The sequence below is a fragment of the Bubalus bubalis genome, chromosome 2 (assembly GCF_019923935.1).
Source record: "Bubalus bubalis isolate 160015118507 breed Murrah chromosome 2, NDDB_SH_1, whole genome shotgun sequence".
NCBI classification, from domain to species: domain Eukaryota; kingdom Metazoa; phylum Chordata; class Mammalia; order Artiodactyla; family Bovidae; genus Bubalus; species Bubalus bubalis.
The window spans coordinates 28,495,325-28,504,924 of record NC_059158.1 but is presented as its reverse complement, the minus strand read 5'-3'; the positions used below and the strand labels follow the sequence as shown (position 1 = coordinate 28,504,924).

The 9,600-nt window shown below is 39.3% G+C and overlaps 1 long non-coding RNA gene across 1 annotated transcript in view; it reads right to left on the bottom strand.

Annotated features, from left to right (window-relative positions):
- Positions 1-3,469: 3,469 nt before the first annotated feature.
- Positions 3,470-9,600, bottom strand: part of LOC123329687 — a 140,320-nt gene continuing 134,189 nt past the window's right edge. The window contains exon 3 of the long non-coding RNA XR_006545205.1: positions 3,470-3,573. This is a non-coding gene — a long non-coding RNA (uncharacterized LOC123329687). The remainder of the gene's footprint in view (positions 3,574-9,600) is intronic.

Sequence of the window (9,600 nt, the reverse complement as noted above, 5' to 3'; positions counted from 1 at the left end):
TAGCAGTGTTCTTGCCTTTTACCCTTTAGATACCAATAACACCTCTCAACTGGGACAACAGAGAATGCCTCTAGATGTTGTCAAATATCTCTTAGGAAGAGGAGGCAAGATCATTCTGTTTGGTAACCAGTGTGCCAGAGAAGAGATAAAAAAAAATAAATAAACTGCACATATTTTATAGTTATCATCAGGGCCAGATCTAAGCAGAAGTCCTAGAACCAAAGCAGTTACTGTTTTTCATGGATATAGGTACAACCCTCCTTCTTAAGAAGAGTTTAGTTGGAACTGAAAGCTGGAGAATATCGTGGGGCTTGTAAAACACTGGTCCCTGAGGAAGAGATACGGCTGGTCTCATAAGGAGAAATCTTCTGTTAATGTTGCAAGGCATAAGCCCAGGTAAGATTATTCATTGAGAATAAAGAGGAAGAATTGTCCAGTGAAATGTATCCAGGGTGAACTAACCATACATGTTCTCCTTTATAGTGTGCTCTGTGACAGCCGTGGGCGGTGCCACTATCTGTTTCTGAGTCTTGAAATCCTTGGAGCCTTTCTTGCTATCAGAAGCACTCTGCTTTAATACTCAGAAGGGTGAAACATGGGCGAATACAAGCTGTAAGTCTGGAGATGTAACATTTGCCTTTTGTGGGCGCTCATCTCTATTGGTTAACCTTAAACAAGGAACTTTACCTCCTTGGATCTATATCTGAAAAGGAGAGTAATTTCAATATCTCCAAGCTTTGAATTGGTATAGTTTTCCTACTCTTATGACCACACCTAAATCACTACTAATACTGTCAGTACGAATGTAAGATTATACTGCCTTGCACATCACCAGAAGTAATATGGTAATATTGGTGGTATCATTCTTGTAAAGTTTAAAAAAATATCCTAATGAAGCAGATTAAGGCTACTTACAATATATGCATCCTTGGGCTCAGGAGGACTAGGGAGGAAATGATCTACTTGGATATGAGAAATGAAGTAGCCAGGGCATTGAAATCCATAACTCACCATGGTTAATGAATCTTCCTCTCCCTAACCCAATACCCCAGGCAAAAGATAGGCATTGGTACCTATTAAATAAGAGCTAGGAGAAAAGGAATTACAGTCAAAACCCTCTTAAGACATTTTCAAAGGAGCAGCCATTAAAACTTCTAAACCAGGAAATCATCCTTGGAGAGAAATGGAAAATCACAGGTACGGTGCCATGCAAATGTGGCCACTTAATAAATAGTAGTGGATGAGGAGGATGATAAGAATAAATGCATGCTGGAGGGAGAAGTGGGAAGCAGGAACCTCTAAGGAGTGGTTAATTTTTTTTAACAAACTGAATTTGTACTAGAAGAAAATGTCATCTGACCTGAAGATGGAGATTCTTACTGGACTGATTTCTCTCACAGTAGATTTGGGCTTTGGTGGTCATTATGGCCACATAGATGTAAGGGGCACATTTTCTGTTTATGCAGGGAGGGACCATCACTTTCACAGTCAGATCCACTCTTTGAAATAGAAAGGCCCAAACTTCCTTTTCCTCATCTGTGACTCTTTCTTTAATGGACACCAGTCCCTATAGCCCTTACCTCAGCAAAAGCAACAATGAAGACACGCAGACAAGCAACAGTTAAATTATTGACTTACTGAATATATTGATTAAGGAAGTGCTGATAGGTGGTGCCACAAAAGAAAGGTGCATTTTTAAAGTAAATATTGTGGTAACAGCAAAACTGTCTCTCAAGAGAATTTAGAATTAGTCACATTCCTTTGGGAACCTTTACTGCCCTTTCAATGGAAGCATACATATGGGTGAATACTGGCATTTTGGGCCACAACATGCCCTTTGGTCAACAGGAATCCATTTAATCTCTCCTGTCCAAAGTCCCATCAGCTACTGCATCTATCTTCACATCCAGCTTCTAGACATCTGGTTATGATATGATGATCCAAGAACCACAAAGGCAAATTATCCAAACACCACCTTCATTTAATATAATATGGAGCAGAAGGGACAGATTAATTGGAATATAGGGTCTGTCACAGGCTATCTCTCCAAGAAGCAGACTCTAAGGATTACTATTAGCAACTTACCTAGGGAGTGCTCTTGGAGCCTATATGTAGAAGGGAAAGGAAGAAAGCACAGTCCTCAGCCAATCCCATGATGAAGGTAGGGTGGCCCTGCAGAAGCCCCCTAAATTAGGATGAAGGGCCTGGACCCTTATACCCTAGGTTGACCAGTTGCTGGATTTGGATACCTCTGGATAGGGGCATGCTCTTGCACCAAGTGTGAGGCAACTCTCAGCCATAGCTGAGACAGTTATTGAAATGTGCTGTCTGAGAGTTGCATTCATACTTCCAACAGCTGTCGAATTTGACCCTTCAGTTCTGTAGTGGGATCTGGGAGGTGCATTGATGTGAATACAACAAACTTCCATTCAGGAAAGGGAGAGGTATGGTAGTCCTGGGTCTGTAACAGCACTGGGGATCCTGGAAGCTTTTTCCCCCTCAAAGGAGGAGAGGTTAGTCAGTGAGATCTCTGGAAGGACCTTCTTTCCATTTTCCCCCATGGTCCTGTGCTCTGGGGGAGTTTTGTCTTGTTTATTATCTTCCATGTTCATATCTGAAGCAGTAGGTGGTGTAGGGTCTTCCCTCCTTGGGGCTGTGCACAATTTGCTGGGAGAGGGCAGGAGGATCATGTTAAATCTTGAGCAGAGAGATACATTTAAGATCTAAGTTAGCAGTTTCTTTGAGAATGTAGTTTCTTAAAAACTTAATAGACTTGTGATCTGTTTGTTCCCAATCAGCTCCATGATTCCAACCCAAATTTCTTGTCTGGACACCATTCCCAAAGACAGTTATTTGCTTTACTCTTATACATCTTTTTCTCTCAATTTAATGCTGGTTACCTTGAAGGTATGGCTTTGGGTGGGAAGGCCAACCAACCCTTTGCCCAAGGCTGAATATCAAGGGGCCTAGGTCAAAAGCATTATCAATCTTACTTTTGTACTTCTTGGGATCTAGAAAAGGTCAGTTTTTCTTAAGCTTTAAAATCTTGAAATTTGTTCTCTATTTTGTTTTACTGCTTCTTCACAGCCAGATTTCTCATGAGCTCATCTCTTTCTTGAAATACCTTGCAGAATATAGTCAACAGCAGTCAATACACACTATCACTATGTTTTCTTCCAGTTACCTCACATAGGGTTGGCAGTCCATAATAAGTATTCTCCTTCTCATGTTATTTCATGGATCAGTTTTACCAAAACAGCTTACTACTGTACAATATAGATCAATAGTCTGCTATATCTGTTTCTTTGCCTTATATATTATATATTTGAGATATTTGTTGTTGTAGCCTCCCATTTCAAGCTACCAGTTTCTATATTTGTCATTAGGTTTACCACTATAACAAACAACCCTCAAATCTCAGTGGCTCAACACTGTGAAAGTATCTTTCCCATTCACATCATACCCAGTGTAGGTCAGGTGGTTCTCTTTCAAGCCCTGATTCCAGTCTTGTGAGAATCAGTCCCCTTCCATCTTCTGATGCCACCCTCTTCAATATAAGGCATCTAAGATTTTCTAACAAGAGAAAGAAAAGAAAGGTTGGAGCATGGGGGCTTTAAGAAGTGGGTATTAAGCTTGAAAATTTCAGCCATCACGTCTGCTCACATTCTGCTTTCTATGACTCAGCCAAATGCTTCTTTTAACTGTGAGGAGGCTTGTAAATATGTTTCAGTATGTGTACAGCATGAGAAGCAGAAATAGAGTTGATGGGCAGCCATCTTTTGCTTCAGATGGATTGGAACAAGAATTTTTTTTTTTTTAATTATATAGGACCTTGGTATTACCCCATTATGGAAATTAGATAATAACATTGAAAAATTATTAAGGGATGTGACTGAAATAAAGGGAAAAATTAAAAGTGGGTGGTGCTATTCAAGAGAAGAGAATCCAGCAATGCAAACTGAGAAGCGATATTCAGAGAGGTATTGAAGAGTCTTAGGAGAGAGTGAAGTTCTAGAAGCCAAAGGAGGAGAAATTTTCTAGAAATCTTAAATGTCAAATACTGGAGTGATCAAAATGATGGTCAGTGAAAGGGCAACCAATGCCAAATGCTAGAAAGGTGGGGTACAGCTAGAATTTTAATGCAGGCACTTTGGGAAACTGTTTCAACTAATGATGAAAAAGAAGTGCATTTGTATGTGATCCAAGAGACATGTTTGGCTATTAATAGCAACACTTCATGATAGCCAAGAACTGGAAATGATTCAGATGCTCATCAACAGTAGCATGGTTAAGTAAGTTATAGTATATTCATGCATTAGAATATGATATTGTAATAAAAGTAAGCATTATGGATAACTCTCACAAACAATGTTGACCAAAAGAAACCAGACACAAAAATATATTCTACTTATATAAAATATCAAACAGGCAGACCCAATCTATGAGATTAGCAATTAGAATAGTGGCTATCCATGGTTGATAGATGTGACAGAGGAACGGTTACACGGTATATAATAGACAGAATAGTAACTCCTTCAAAGTATCTGAGATCTGTGAATACGTTACTTTACATGGCTAAAAGGATTTGGGGTTGAGATTGAGAGGTTAGATTAGTCTAGATTTTATATTTGTATAACTTTGTATTTATATAAGTGCATTTATAGATTTACATATATTTACATATAAACACAAATATATGAATAAATATAAATGTGAATGTATTAATACACACATATATTTGTTTATGTATTTTATATATGTCTAAAGTGTGTGTATATACATGCTATACTTTACTAAAAATTTATATTAAGAAAAGTTTTGAGAGGAGAATTATCCTTGGATTTGGCAGTTAGATAGTCATTTATAACCCTAAATTGAAAGTAGTTTCAGTAGAGTGGTAGCAGTAGGAGACAGACTATGATGACTTTTTCTTTAAAAACTTATCAATTATGGGGGGAATAGTTATGGTTTTAATTGGGAAGTGGGATACATTGAGATAGAATTATGGGAAGAGTTCTATTTAGGCTGAGAGAGCCTTCAATTTTTAGGCTGAAGGGAGGAAACTAGAGAGGTTGTAGGAGAGAATGAGAAAATAAGAAAGAGATGAAAGTCTGTATTAGTACCTTTTCTTTTCCCCCAGTAAGCAAGAGGAGAACTGAATATTTATCAACACATAAAGAACATCCAGAGATTTGATGCATATGGAAAGGTTAGGGTCCTTTCTGCTACTCCATTAGGGTACGTGGACTAAGTTGTTCTGTTCATATTTGTGTTAGCTAGCTGTTGCTGTGGGACAGAATACTGCAAATTTAGTCACCTACTCTGAATATGATTTATTTAGCTCCTGAGTTTATAGGGCAGTTGGGTGGTTGTCATCTAGGTTGGCTTGGTTGATCTCCTCTAGGCTTTCTCATTTATCTGCCATCAGCTAAGGAGTCAGCTGGTCTAAGAGGGCCCCAGGAGAGTTTATTTGTCTCCATTCCATACTCTTTTGTATCCATCAGCAGGCCCGCTTAGCTTATCTCCTGGGAGAGCCTGGGTTTCAAGGGCAAGCAGAGCTATATGAGCCGTCTTGAGGCCTAGACTTGTAACTGTCACCCTGTCCCTTCCACCTCATTCCTCAGGGCAAATCATGTCACAAGACAAGCCTGAGTTCAAGCTGTTGAGAAATAAATTTAACCTCTTATTGGGAAGAGCTACAGAATCCCATTGCAAGAGGCATAGATACAGGGAAAGAAATAATTCATGCCATTTTGCAATCAATGTACTTTTTTTTTTTTTTTTTGACCATGCCACATAGTTTGTGGGATCTTCATTCCCCAACCAGGGATTGAACCCATGCCTCCTGCAGTAGAAACACAGAGTCCTAACCACTGGAACCCCAGGGAACTCCCTAAAATATTCCTTCTAAGTCATGAAGTGATAGCCAAAGATAGCATTTGAGGGATACGTTTCTGTGTTGATTTAACTTTAGCTTTGTTGTTACTCTGACTTCATTTTTCAGGGGCTGCCTTCTACTCCATTAGGACAGACTTCTTTGGCCCCTGGACTGTCAAATTTTAGAATAGCTAGTGATAGAGTATTTGATTTTCTAAGGTTTTCAGAAACTACTGACCTGATGTTCCATAAGATCATGACATTGTACCAGTTTTGAGGGAGGGAAATTTTGTTCATTAGTAGCTGAGATATGTAGTAAATACAGTATTCAGGTTTAGATTTATCAAAAGATAATTCAAATTATCTCACTTAACAGATTCCGGATCTGATTAAATTCATTGAAAATCTGGATCAAATATTAGCTTTTCTATTACAGGGATATCAAATTTCGGATATGCTTCATTATGACTTAATTTCTTGGCACATGCTAAAAAGCACACCAGTGATCTAGTAAGAATGAATGTGAAACAGATCACAGACCAGGCTTTGGGTCAAAATGTCCCCACCTCCTCACCACCTTCTCATTCTATTTTTTTTTTTTTCCAAATAGGATATACCCCATATTGATATTCAGTACAGATACTGAGCATGCAATTTATTATGTCAAACTGAAAAATGCCTGTGGTAATACAGGTTTTATAGCTGTGGTTTTCTCCAACTCAAATTGCTTTGAGTATCTATGTATCGGGAGAAAGTTCGAAGTAGGATGGATACAGAAACCATGAGTGGACACCTTTAGAAACTACAAAGCAGCAACCAGAAAGCCTTTTAGCTGTAAGTCAGCAGACTTTTATGTCAAGCTTGGCTGACTAATTATTGCTTATAATTTGCATTAGGATTAATTAACTAATTAGAGAGGAATGTCTGAAGGCAAAGTTATGGCTCTGCTTGTCAAGCTGAGGACTTTAATTATTCTGATATTTTTAATTATAATCAGCTGCTGAATGAGTATTACATTGTCAGCTACTATCGCTGAAACTAGATTGGGCCACGGAACTGGAGGAGTGATGGCTCATCACTCTTCCTCCTATAGCAAGGGAAAGGTATGATCCAGTCACTGGTAGGAAGAAAAACCTCTAACAGCATCAGCCTTTACCGTACATGGATCTGGATAAACCACTGCAATTTAGGTTGGTTTGCCAAATCAAGATGGAAGAAGAGACTTCTAAGAAAAATGAGGACATCTGCCTTGTGCCAATGACTGATTGTAGCTGGCAAGGAGTCTTGAGAGCTGATCCTAGTAATGCACTGGGCTTAGCCAACTTCAGTGTCTCTTGTGAATCATGGTATCAGCTTCTCAGACTTCTTTGTAAATTGTTGGATGGAAATTTGAGTTTCTTTGACTTTCTTCTTTTCTTCTGAATGGCCAATTAGGACATTCAGTGTTCCTATCCTAGAGACAGCTTTGACTTTCCAAAGAAAATTACTAAATAAATGTGCCTAGTGCAGAGTATATACTCTGTTAAATGTTATTGAATGAATTGCAATATGCTGATATATAATACACAGAAACTAGCAAATATGAACCAGCCCAACAGCTAATTTTACAAGATATCTGGTAATTTCTGCATGAATATAAGAAATAAAAATAAAAATCAGATCCTTTATCTTAGATGTTACAGTTAAACAATGGTGAGAAACACAGTGGGAAAAAATGTCTCCAAAGAAATCACTGAAAGATGAAAGATGATAGCTTTTTCTTGGTGGTTGAAGAGCTGAAAACTCCTCATATCATCACAACAAAGAAACTCTAAACTTCAGTGATGTTAAAGGTTCCGAATGACTTACAGATTGGCAAAGGTCTGCAGATTTAATGTCCAGGCACAACACAAATGTTGTGCTGATTTCTTTTCTTTTTTAAAGATGCCCAGGAGTGAATTCAAAGATCCTCAATCACACAGACACTCCATGAGAATCAGCAGTGTTTTCTTTGAGAATGTGGTTTGGGAATGAGGTCAGACTATTAGCCCTTCATTATAGCAAAAATGCTCTGCATTTAGCAGTTTTCCACCTTTGTATAGAGGGGAGAAAATAAGAGGACATGGCCATTCATAAAATCTTAGCCTCGTAAGAGCTGGAGGAGATCTGTAGCATTTAAGAGCATGAATGTCTCTTTTTATTTATTTAACAAACACTTGTAGCCTGGTACTGTTTTCAAACTCTTGCAAATGAAGAAGTGCCCATATTGCTGAAGCCCAGAAGCTAAGGGATTTACCCAGGGTGACAGAGCCAGCATGCGGTAGTGCTGGGAACTGAGTTCCCACTCAAGAGGTGGTACCCATCATGGCTACGATATGCTGATTTACTCGATGTGACTTGAATCCTGACCTCTCTCAATTCTCTGTGTTCTCATCTGTCAGTAGGGAAAAATAATACTGCTTTTATCATGGAGTTGTTGAGAGGCTTCAATGAGGTAGGGCATTTCTCATAGATTCCAATGATAGCACATGCTTTGTATATGTGCTGTTTAGGTGAATACAGGTCCAAGTCCCCAGTTTTGTACTCTGAGGAACCAAGGATCTGAAGTTAAGTGACTTGCCCAAAGTCAACAGGTATATCTCAGCTAAGAGAGGAATGTTTGGTACCCACTTCTTAGTCCAAGTTCTTTCTAATGACGGCATCATGCTTTCAGAATGACTGATTTGTCTCCAAACTTGTTCGGGACTTTCCCAGTTTTAGTACTGCCAGTGCTGTTTCAGGAGGTCTCTCCAATCCCCTCAAACTCAATAGCTTGTTTCTCATATAATTGCCCTCTGCAGCGAACAGGCCATCCTGCCTTGGTCCTTGACTTCTTGGTGAAAAGTTTCCCCCAACTTGTAATCCCTTTGCATCAAACATAGGTGAGAAAACTCTAAATAGTCTCAGAGCATGCAAATCTTTCTGCTGCTTTGAAAAAGATGGAATTGGCTGATTTTGTCAGTGTTTTATCAAGTGTTCACATGCACACACACAGTATCATAGGAAGTATTCAGTTCAGTTCAGTCGCTCAGTCGTGTCCGACTCTTTGTGGCCCCATGAATCGCAGCACACCAGGCCTCCCTGTCCATCACCAACTCCCAGAGTTCACTCAGACTCATGTCCATCGAGTCAGTGATGCCATCCAGCCATCTCATCCTCTGTCGTCCCCTTCTCCTCCTGCCCCCAATCCCTCCCAGCATCAGAGTCTTTTCCAGTGAGTCAACTCTTTGCATGAGGTGGCCAAAGTACTGAAGTTTCAGCTTTAGCATAGCATCTCCTATATATAAGTATACTTAATGCTTTAATATATACTGCTTTACATTTTCCAAGTATTTTCAGACCCAGTATCAGCCTTGTTTGGTCTTTGCAACATTCTGTCTGCATTTTTCAGGTGAGGAAAGGAGGACTTAGTTATGACTTGCTTAAATTCACAAGACTGGGCCTCTTACTCAAAGACTAGTGCTGTTTTTGCTACCCTGTATTAGCACATGATAGGATTTTATAATAAGAGATACTTGCGCTCACTCAATCCAGACACAGGACAAAAATAGGGCACTTCAGTTAGTTCAGTTGCTCAGTCATGTCTGACTCTTTGCAACCCCATGGACTGCAGCACACCAGGCTTCCCTGTCCATTACCAACTCCCGGAACTTGCTCAAACTCATGTCCATCGAGTCAGTGATGTTATTCAACCATCTTGTCCTC